This window comes from Macadamia integrifolia, unplaced genomic scaffold, assembly GCF_013358625.1.
Source record: "Macadamia integrifolia cultivar HAES 741 unplaced genomic scaffold, SCU_Mint_v3 scaffold23, whole genome shotgun sequence".
Taxonomy (NCBI): domain Eukaryota; kingdom Viridiplantae; phylum Streptophyta; class Magnoliopsida; order Proteales; family Proteaceae; genus Macadamia; species Macadamia integrifolia.
In genome coordinates, this window is record NW_024868623.1 from 868239 (window position 1) to 878944 (window position 10706).

Sequence of the window (10706 nt, forward strand, 5' to 3'; positions counted from 1 at the left end):
TAGAAAGTGCACCTAATGGCAAGGAAGGTGTGCATATTCTTTCTAAACCTTCTCTCAGTTGGGTTACTCCACAGTTTACTTTCGTACAATCTGGTGGCCTAAGTCTCAAGCTCATCCACAGAGATTTAGTCGAGTCCCCTCTCTATCCATGTAATCAAGCTTTCAAGGGAAGAGAGAATTACTGGGTAACTTCATCAATCTAAAGCCAATGTAACTTCATCAATCTAAAGCCAATGCTCGCCGTCTGATCCGAATATCTGGAGGTAACAAAAATAAATCCACAAAGCCGAGTAGTAAAAACTAACCCATTTTTGCAAGGACCTATTGTAGGTACTTACTACTTGGACTTGTGTTGTATGTCAAGCATTGCAGATCAACGTATTTTCTATTTGGCCTAATATGTGTGTCTATTCATGCCTTTTAGGAGAAAGGAGGAACGATAGGGAGAAGGGGGGGCATACTAAATTTAACTCACACACCCATGTGACAGGATTTGATCCTTTGACCTCTTAGGGCATACTCTTCAAGCAAAGCTATAAACCAATTTGCTAGGCATTGGATTCACTAGTTAAGTTGGCTTGGAGGTTACTAAATAGTGACAATTGCCTTTGGCCTCATTCTTACGGGCCAAATATTTTAACTCAAGGTCTGTTTTTTATGAATTTGTATTAAAAAAAAAAAGGTACTTGGGTATTGGGTAGTTTGGTTAAAGTTACTCCCATTTTTAAGAAAATTGTGTATATTAAAATTGGCAGTGATGAAGATTAGAGGTGCAACAGGATTAGATTGGGCTGGGTTTTTTAAAACCCCAACCCAACCCTAAGTCCCCTTAGTTGGGCCCAATCCTGGCCTAGCCCTGATTCAGGGCCAGAGATTTCTGACCCTGACCCCACCCTCAGGGCCAGGTCGGGCTAACCTTAATTGGCCCTGACCATATTCTTCTCCCTCTCTATTCTGAGTTTTTCTTTGAGTGTATTACCTACCTAAAATCTCAAAATGGAGCAACAGATCGCACACATGATTACAGTAGGAGAGTAATAAATATTAAATATCTATTAATGTTTTCTTAATGTTATATTATTTTTGTATAGACCGGGGGTTTCTTATGTTATATATATATATATATATATTTCGCTAAAGATGCATTATATTAAAGAGAAAAATAGGATGAAATACAATCAACCAAGAAAAAATGAAACTCAAGCGAGCATCGCAATCCCAGCCCCCACCTTCGGCATTTCCATCAGCAGGGAAAGGAAACGAACGAACAAAATCTAAAATTCGGGTGGCCTTCAGCATCTCTTCTGATCAGATCTTTAATATGATCAGGAAAAATGATATTAGTGTCTGAGATCCCCGTCTTTGCTGCATCTTTAGCCAGATAATCGGCAATCGAGTTTGCCTCCCTGAAGTTGTGAGTTATTTTTCATGAAATTTCCTCCAAGAAAGGTTGAAGGAAGATCCATCTCTGAATGGCAAACCATGGGATTTTCTTTTTCTAGAAGGATATCGTAACTGCACTGGAATCCATCTCCACCCACAAGCGAGTAATTCCCATTTCTCGAGCACGCATCAGACCCACCATTAGCCCTTCCACCTCCGCTTGGAAAACCTTTGAGACCCCCATAAAATTTGTAAGATCAAACACCAAGAAACACGAATAATAAAGAGACAATAGATCCGTACGACACAGAGATTTAACGAGGTTCACACACCAGGGTGGTGTGTTATATCCTCGGGCAAAGAAGAAGACGATTCACTATGTAGAAGAGAAATTACACCCTAGCAGCGGCGAGGAAAAACACGCCCTGACACCCTAGCTACGTGAAAACCCTAAAATACAATGACTTTCTCAACAAGCAATAGTACATTATATATACTCCAAATCGCGGGTTGACCCATCGGGTCGCGGTCGATCTGGTCGAACCATACCGCGAGGCTACGCCCCTGCACCCCCATACAAGATCAGTGATGGGCTCCAGGCTTGGGCCTATTGGCCCAACCCCTCTGCTTCCATCACAGATCTCAGAAAATTTTTCATTCGGGTCGCCACCAAAATATATCGGATCGGGTCAAGAATTCGCGACAAACTTAAAAAATCTCCACCTTGGCCTGAATTCTACTCCAACAGATAAACAAATAGCTAATATCTTCATCTTCTCCAATAGCCCTCCAAAGGGCTAAACTCAAACACAACAAACACCAAGTAAGTTCAAGCAATGCTCGAACTTACCAACGCATAAAGGCTTAGTCAACATATCAGCTGGATTGTCTTCAGTACCAATCTTCAACATTTGAATATTACCTTGAGCAATTATCTCTTTTATGAAATGATATCGAACATCAATGTGCTTTGTCCTCTCATGATACATTGGATCTTTAGTTAAGTGAATAGCACTCTGACTATCACAATGGACAACAGTCACCCCATGATCCATGCTGAGTTCTCCCAACAAACCTCTAAGCCAAATAGCTTCTTTAATTGCCTCAGTCACTACCATATACTCTGCTTCAGTAGTAGATAATGCAACTGTAGCCTGTAAAGTAGCTTTCCAACTAAGCGTAGTTCCTCCAAGAGTAAATACATAGCCTGTGAGTGACATCCTCTTGTCAAGATCACTTGCATAATCTGAATCAACATAACCAGATAAACTATCACCATTCCTCCCAAACTCCAAACAAACACCAGAGGTCCCTTTCAAGTACCTAAGTATCCACTTCACTGCTTCCCAATGAGCTTTACCTGGACATGACAAATATTTGCTCACCACACTGATAGCTTGTGAAATGTCAGGATGAGTGCAAACCATAGCATACATAACGGAGCCAATTGCACTAGAGTATGGAACACGTGACATGTACTCCACCTCTTCATCTGTCTTAGGTGATAGAGCAGTTGAAAGTCTAAAATGAGATGCAAGAGGGGTAGTTACAGGTTTGGCATCTTTCATGCTAAAACGATTCAATACCTTCTCAGTGTACTTTTGTTGAGATAGCCACAACTTTCCTGCTTTTCTATCCCTCTTGATCTCCATACCAAGGATCTTCCTTGCTACCCCCAAATCTTTCATCTCAAATTCAGAACTTAATTGTTCCTTCAACCTATTGACCTCATTCCTATCTTTTGCTACAATCAACATATCATCAACATAAAGCAACAAATATATGAATGACCCATCAGAGAGCTTTCTGAAATAAACACAACAGTCATATTGACACCTGGAGTATCCAAAACTAGCCATAACTGAATCAAACCTTTTATGCCACTGTCTAGGAGATTGTTTCAAACCATATAGGGACTTCTTCAACAAGCATACATGGTCCTCCTTACCTTCAATTACAAACCCTTCAGGTTGATGCATATAAATCTGTTCTTCTAGTTCACCATGCAAGAATGTTGTTTTCACATCAAGTTGCTCCAACTCCAAATCATGTATAGCAACTAAAGCAAGTAGGACACGAATAGAACTATGCTTAACAATAGGTGAGAAAACATCATTAAAATCAATTCCTTATACCTGACTGTAGCTATTTGCAACTAAACGTGCCTTGTACCTAGCATCTTCAACACCTGAGGTAAATTCCTTCTTCTTGAAGACCCATTTGCAACCAACAATTTTCTTCCCTGTTCTCGGCTTCACAAGCTCCCAAGTCTGATTTTTATAAAGAGATTCCATCTCCTCATTCATGGCAATCAACCATTTTGTAGAATCAATTGGAGCAACAACTTCAGAATATGTTGCAGGCTCACTATTTTCAATTGTATCTGCAACAGACAATGCATAAGCAAGAAATTCAGCATGCCCATACTTTTGTGGTTGTCTAATATTCCTCCTTGGTCTATCCTTGGCAATGTTGTACCGCTCTTCTTCTTGATTCTCTTGAGCATCATCTCCTTCAGTAAAAGTAGGCAGCTGGACTAAAGTAGATTGTGCTTTGTTTGAAGATAGACCACCAATTTCAGACTCCACCTTCTCTCTAGATTTTTCTTGACCTTCATCACAATAAATAGGAGCTTCTTTCCTAAGATGCAGCATAGCAGATTCATCAAAAGTAACATCTCTGCTAATAAGAAATTTTGGAGACTTTGGATCAGGACACCATAACCTGTATCCTTTCACTCCAGATCCATACCCAAGAAAAATGCATTTCTTAGCCCTAGGTTCCAACTTCCCTTCATTTACATGTGCATAAGCAGGACATCCAATTACTTTTAAATTTGAGTAGACTGTAGGTTTACCTGACCAAACTTCTTCTGGAGTCTTGCACTCAATAGTTGTGCAAGGAGATTGATTCACCAACAAGGTTGCTATGTTAACTACTTCTGCCCAGAACTCCTTGCCCAATCCTGCATTTGATAACATACACCTTGCCTTTTCTAACAAGGTTCTATTCATACGCTCCTCACTCCATTCTGTTGGGGTATTTTAACAACTGTACGGTGTCTTGCAATACCTTCATTTTTGCAGAACTCATTAAAGTCACCTTCACAAAACTCTAGGCCATTATCGGTTCTCAACCTTTTAATTTGTTTCGCAGTCTGCTTCTTAAGCAAATTCTTCCACTGTTTGAAAGTGACAAATACTTCATTTTTGTGCTTCAAGAAATAGACCCAAACCTTCCTAGAGAAATCATCAATGAAAGTAAACAAGTATCTTGCACCAACCCCCTTTGAAGCAACCCTGGAGGGCCCCCATAGGTCTGAATGAATGTAGTCCAAAGTTCCCTTGGTTCTGTGAATAGCAGTACTGAAACTAACTCTTTTCTGCTTCCCACACACACAATGCTCACAGAACTCCATTGTTCCTGTACTCTGACCACACAATAAGCCCCTTTTACTAATGATGCCATCCCTCTTTCACTCATATGGCCTAACCTCATGTGCCATAAATTTGTGACATCTGATTCAGACATCGATGATGAAGCTACTGCAATAGATCCAATGATAGTAGTGCCCTGCAACACATATAAACTGCCAACCTTGATTCCGTTCATCAATAAGAGAAAACCCTTGCTGATCTTCATGACTCCACCTTCAGCTGTATACTTGCACCCATTTGAATCAAGAGTGCCTAAACTGATGAGATTCTTCTTCAAATCAGGGACATGCTTGAGATTGGATAAGGTTCTGACAATGCCATCATACATCTTGATATTGATCGTTCCCATTCCAATAGTCTTACAAGAAGCATTATTTCTCATCAACACAATTCCACCTCAAACTGATTCGTATGTGGAGAACTATTCACGATTGAGACACATATGGTAGGAACAACCAGAGTCAAGAATCCATTTATCCTGTGATCTAACTTTATCATCAATCACCAAAAGCATATCAGACTCACTCTTATCTTCAGTAATACTAGCTTCTGCAGAATCATCTCTTTTCTGTTGATTTTGAGCACCACCTCCTGCCTTCTACTTATTTAAAAGTGTATAGCATTCAGATTTAATATGCCCCTTTTTCTTACAGTAATTGCAGGTTAAATTCTTGTGCTTAGATTTTGATCTAGCCTTTCTTTTGTCACCATCTGAACCCCTTTCATTCGTTCTTCCTCTAGCTACCAAACCAACACCATCAGATTTATTGGTAGATGTCAACTCATCATCAATCTTCTGCTTGCTTTGCAGATTCGTTTTGACATCCTCAATAGAGATTGTCTCTCTACCATAAATCATGGTATCCCTAAAATGCTTATAAGATGGAGGTAGAGAACATAACAATAATAGGGCCAAATCTTCATCGTCTATTTTAACATCTATCCTTTTCAAATCAGTAACTATAGAATTAAACTCAGATATGTGGGATTTAATAGAAGTACCTTCACCTATATGAAGGGTATATAGTTGTTGCTTCAATATCAACCTATTGGTGAGGGATTTGGTGAGGTAGAGGTTCTCTAACTTCACCCATAACTCTGCAGCCGTTTTTTCTGAGAGAACTTCCTATAGAACATCATTCGAAAGACACAACTGAATAGCTAAAAGGGCATTATCATCTAAATCGTTCCAATATCATCGGACATAGTTGTAGGTTTCTTCGCCTTCCCAAATTGGGTTTTCTTCAAACCCTGTTGTGTGAGAACAGCCATCATTCGAACCTACCTTAAACTAAAACTGATGTTGCTGTCAAACCTATCAATATCGTATTTCGTTGAAGCCATGGATCGAAGTAACCCAGAGCTCTGATACCAGTTTGTAAAATCAAACACCAAGAAACACGAATAATAAAGAGACAATAGATCTGTACGACACAGAGATTTAACGAGGTTCACACACCAGGGGGTGTGCTACGTCCTCGGGCGAAGAAGAAGATGATTCACTATGTAGAAGAGAAATTACACCCTAGCAGCGGCGAGGAAAAACTCGCCCTGAAACCCTAGCTGCATGAAAATCCTGGAATACAATGACTTTCTCAACAAGCAACAGTACATTATATATACTCCAAATCGTGGGTCAACCCATCGGGTCACGGTTGATCTGGTCGAACCATACCGCAGGGCTACACCCCTGCACCCCCATACAAGATTAGTTATGGGCTCCAGACTTGGGCCGATCGGCCCAACCCCTCTGCTTCCATCACAGATCTTAGAAAATTTTTCATTCGGGTCGCCACCAAAATATGTCGGATTGGATCAATCTTCAAAACGGGTCAAGAATTCGAGACAAACTTAACAAAATTTTTATAGGAGTCCAGAACAGCTCCCATATGATTACGAAAGAGCCCACCAGCTCCTGCTCGATCAGGATTACCCATAGAGCTTCCATCAAAGTTCAGTTTGATCCAGTTTACCTAAGCCCTGCACCAATAGACCTCTAAGATGGGCAGAGTTGGCTTATTCTGAATCAATAAACCAAGCTTTCTATAGCAAATGACAGTAGCAGCAATTTTCACCTCTCCTCTGGTGCTAGGCTTGGAGGATTTAATATCCTCAAGAATCATTTTCTTGATGAAGTTTATTGGCCTCATCATGCCTTCGTGCCTTCTATTATTTCTTTAACGCCAAATGTGGTCAGCCACATTAATTAACCCCAGAGCCCAATCCTCTTTGCAGCAAACAATATTAAGCTTCCTTTTCCACCATTGGAGAAAATCAGTCATGGAGTCTGATTTCTTCCAAACCACATTGAAGCAGCCACTGAAGAACATCATAATTCCTCTGTGAAGGAGCATTGAAGGAAAATGTGATCCATAGACTCAGCCTCCACACCACACAAGCTGCATCTTGACACCAAAGCAATGCCCCTTTTTTGAACAGCTTCATCCGTTGGTAGTTTTTCATGCGCCATCCTCCACACAAAAATGGACGCTCTTGGCTATAATTTTTTTTTTCCAGATCAGAGTAGCCTATGGAACTTTAGGATTGGTGCTCTTGATGTCCTCCCAGGCAGAGTTAGAGCTAAAACTTCCATCAGAAGACAAACTCCATAAGCACATGTCCTCACAGGCATACGAAGAAATTTTGATACCTCGGATCTTCTCAAATATGCTTTGCAATAAGGGTGATCTGACATTAGGCAATTTCCAATGGTGATTTTCAATAAAGTCACTAACCTTGCCCTTGAAGGGGGAACCAGGACCATCCTCGAGATCGACCATTCCCAGGATGGATTTATTTCCAAACCAGTTATCAGTCCAGAATTTTATATTTTCCCATTTCCGATCAGCCAAGCTTCTTTTGAGGACATAAAATCCCACATCTTTCTAAATCCTAGCCAAATAGAGGAGGACTTATGGCTTGATTTGAAAGATCCATCACTCCTAAGAAATCTCGCCCTTGGGAAGTTGCAGGTTGTAGATTTCTTAGGTCTTACCCTCCAAACCTTATTGCATAGCATTGCTTTATTTATGTCTCTGAGCCTATGCAACCCCAACCCTCCTTCATCCTTGGGCCTACAACACACATCCCATCGGACTGTGATATTTTTTGCAGAATCAACCTCACCAGTCCAGATGAAGTTCTTCATCCACCTTTCCATGATAGCAATAAGGGTTGATGGCCACCAATAGATAGTAGAGCTATGATTCATCATTCCCAAAATGACAGAGCGGACCAATTCTACTCTTCCAGCCATCGACATGATTTTTCCTTTCCACCCAGCCAGTCAACCTTTAACTCTGTCCATAATAGGGAGAAGAGACTCCTTCTTTATCCTTCCCTTAAAAATTTCAACACCCAAATAGCGGGTGGGAAAATTACAAATGGGAATACCAAGCTCTTCAACAATGCTCTGCTTCCTGTGAGTAGCAACTGATCCCAAGAATAACTTGCTTTTTTCTAAATTTATTTTGTCCCGAGAAGCACATGTATTTAGAAAGAAAGGTGTTGAGGAGCATTGTTGCTCCTCACATATCACTATATAATTTAAAATAGGGTTGAACTGGGCTAGGCCAGGTTCAGCTTTAGACCTCAACCCTAGCCCGACCCAACCCCTAATTCAGGGCCAAAAAAAAATTCACCCTAATCAGTCCTCAAGGCCAGAATTCTTAGTCATGCCCTGTTTGGACTCACACTGGGTTCAAATCCATTAAGGCCAATCTTACACCCCTAATGAAGATAATAGGTTCTAGAATGACCCTTAGATCCCCCGAATAGAAGGGTTTTCTTTGCAATAAGGTTCCCCTAATTTGATAACGATTGAAGTTAGTGACTTCATCAATCAAAATAGTTGGATTTTCCCTTTTTTTTTCTTTTTTGGATTTTATTCAGCGAAAAAGAAAAGAAAAATAAAAAATTAAATATAATGTCTTACCCATGGAGTATGTTGCAACTGTTAATAAACTTACCTTCTGATCAAGAAAAGGATAAATGGATGTGTCCTATCCAAATCACAGAAGTTATCAACTGAAGTGGTGTTCCTTTTTCTTATGATTTAGGAGGATTGAAAACATAATTCATTTTCTCTCTGACGAGTTGTGGCAGTTACTTCCAAATTATAAATCTTCCTTGGACTAGTTGGGTTTTTCATTCACATTAAAACCTTTCCATTTATTTCTCCTTTATTAACATAAGACAAAAGTGTCAATTGTTTCTTATCACATCTTTCAATTCTACACTTAATTAGGTTTTATATTTGGATAATTATCAATTATAAATCTCATGTCCTCTGGCCTTGGTGTTTACATTCCATTCTTTGTTGGCTTTATAGCTTAAATGGCTTTCATGAAGACTTTGTTTTTTTTAGTTTATCTCCTCTCAAGTTTGTTGCTACTACATTCCATTGCTACTCATGAAGGTCTCGAATCCATCACTCTAAGCCTCATTCACCCATTCTCTGTCCACTCACCATTCTATCCAGGGAAGAATGTAACAGACGTGGATAAGACTAATCTACTTATTCAAGCCACAATAGACTGTATGCGTCATCTATTCCCAACGACAACAACAAATCAAGGAAAGTATTGGAATGGTAGCAGCGAGGTTGACGACATAGTGGCAACAATATTGGAATATTCCGGTGCCTACTATGTAGCCAAGGTGGGTATCGGTTCATTTCCACCTGTTCCTGGACCAAAGTGGCTTACTTATTACTTGATCATGGACACTGGAAGTCACATTACTTGGGTCCAATGTGAAGGTTGCAATCCTTGCTTTCCCCTTATACAAATACCCAATTTCCCATTCTCAAGATCTCAAAGTTACAGGTCTATTCCTTGTGGTCACCGAGACTGTCCAACTCCAAGAGAGGATTGCTATGGAGGTTCATGTGGATTCATAGCATGCTACAGTGGTAACGATGGTCCCTTAACAAGGGGAACCATTGCAAGAGAGACCTTAACCTTCTCTTCTGATATATCTGGATCTATGGCTTATAACAATTTATTCTTGGCTTGTGGCTTACAGAATAACAACTATCGCTTTCGACAACTAATAAAATTGCTGGGCTTTTGGGTTTAGGGCCTGGAGGCTGTGGAACTCCTCCCATATGGAGGCAAGTAGACCAAAAAAGGTTCTCTTATTGCCTATTTACCTCTGAACAAACCAGTTCAAAGTTACATATTGGAGAAGGTGCAAGGTTGGCAGGACCACAAGTCATGTCTACACCATTGCTTAGAGGATCTAATCCATCACTCTACTATGTTGAGTTGCAAGATATCAGCATTGCAGGCATGGTTTTAAGTATCTCTGATACCGATACAATACCCTCTGATACGTATCTTAAATTTAGTCGATCGATACAATACACACTGATACGATACATTGAATTTTTTAAATCATTTCGTATCTATATATATCCTATAATACATATCGATATGCATTAATACACCACTAATACACATTGATACGATACGACATGCCTCGATACGACTCTATAAAAAATATAAAATTGAGGTAAAATGTACGTTTCGGTATGTATTGGTACGTATCGGTGAGTATCGGTATGTATCGATCGGTACGTATCGGCATACAGTACGTATCGGTGAGTATCGATATATATATCGGTACGTATAGGTGAGTATCGATACGTATCGGTGCTACGGTCATATAATGGCCAATATGGGTAATTTTTCAGAAAAAAACGATTTTTTGAAGGGTTTTTATTCCAAAGTTGCTGTCAACCATATTTCTCTCTAACTAAAGTGGAAATCAAGGTTGGGAACAAGGATTTTACATTTATGGGACAACTACAGACCTTGAATTCTTAGTACGATACCCTCAATTTAGTGTTTATGCATAATACATGTTATCAATAGCTTTTTTTAA